Source organism: Ammospiza nelsoni, chromosome 17 (genome assembly GCF_027579445.1).
Source record: "Ammospiza nelsoni isolate bAmmNel1 chromosome 17, bAmmNel1.pri, whole genome shotgun sequence".
Lineage (NCBI taxonomy): Eukaryota > Metazoa > Chordata > Aves > Passeriformes > Passerellidae > Ammospiza > Ammospiza nelsoni.
In genome coordinates this window covers 5,082,659-5,083,594 of record NC_080649.1, presented here as the reverse complement: position 1 = coordinate 5,083,594, position 936 = coordinate 5,082,659, and positions in this window count along the sequence as shown.

The following is a 936-nucleotide window of genomic DNA, read 5'->3' as shown; positions in this document are numbered from 1 at the left end:
GAGGAAAAGAGCATGTTGCATCCATAACTGATGGCTCTAATCTCTATTTAAAGACAAGGCTACTTAGAGTTGATGGGAGGTTCAGTTCTCCCCCTTTTCTTCTCCATTTCTTTGCAAAGCCAGCTGGACATTCATTCATATTTTGACACACCAGCTAAATACCAGCTGTGGTATTCCTCATGTGCAGGAATAGCCAATATTTCCCCACCAGCCACCTCTGAGGTCACAACTGTCCCTGCCACCAGCAAGGAGATAAAATTCCTCCAGGATGTTTGTCATTACCATACTACAGTGTTTCTCCACTAAACAAGTGGAGCACCAGAGGGATAGAGACAAATGACAGGAGAACAAATTGGTGATTGGAATAAAGTCAGGCTGCAGAACAAGCACAAGGAGCAGTAATTTCTCTGGAGCAGGGAAATGAAGACTTTTGTCCTCAAATGACAGCTGGCAAATAAACCCTCACCCCTATCAGGAGGTAAGGGACCAGAGAGCAGTGGTCAGAAGAGTCACAGGGAGGAACTGGCAGATCCCAAGGAGGAAACCCAGCTGCTGGTTCAAAGCCTCCACTGAGACAGTGGCCAGCTGCTGGGATGTTTACAGATGTACCAAGAAGTTTGTTTTATTTGTTTTTAAACAAAAGTTTTCCAAGGAACCTCTTAAAAGTTGTCCTGTCAGCAGCTGGTACTGACCCAACTCATCCACAGTACCTCACTGACCCTTCCAAATCTGTTCCATTTCTTGCATATCCTGTAAAAGGCCTAGACAGCCCTGTGAGCACTTGGCCATGGAGGTCTTCCAGAGGTGCTTTGTCTAGGGAGACTGAAGAACAGGGTGAGAGGGATGTCATGTTACACCCAAGGGAGCAGAGAAAGGCACAGTGGAAACAAAGAGAATTTTTATTATAAAATAAAAAAACCCCACCCACCCCCAGAA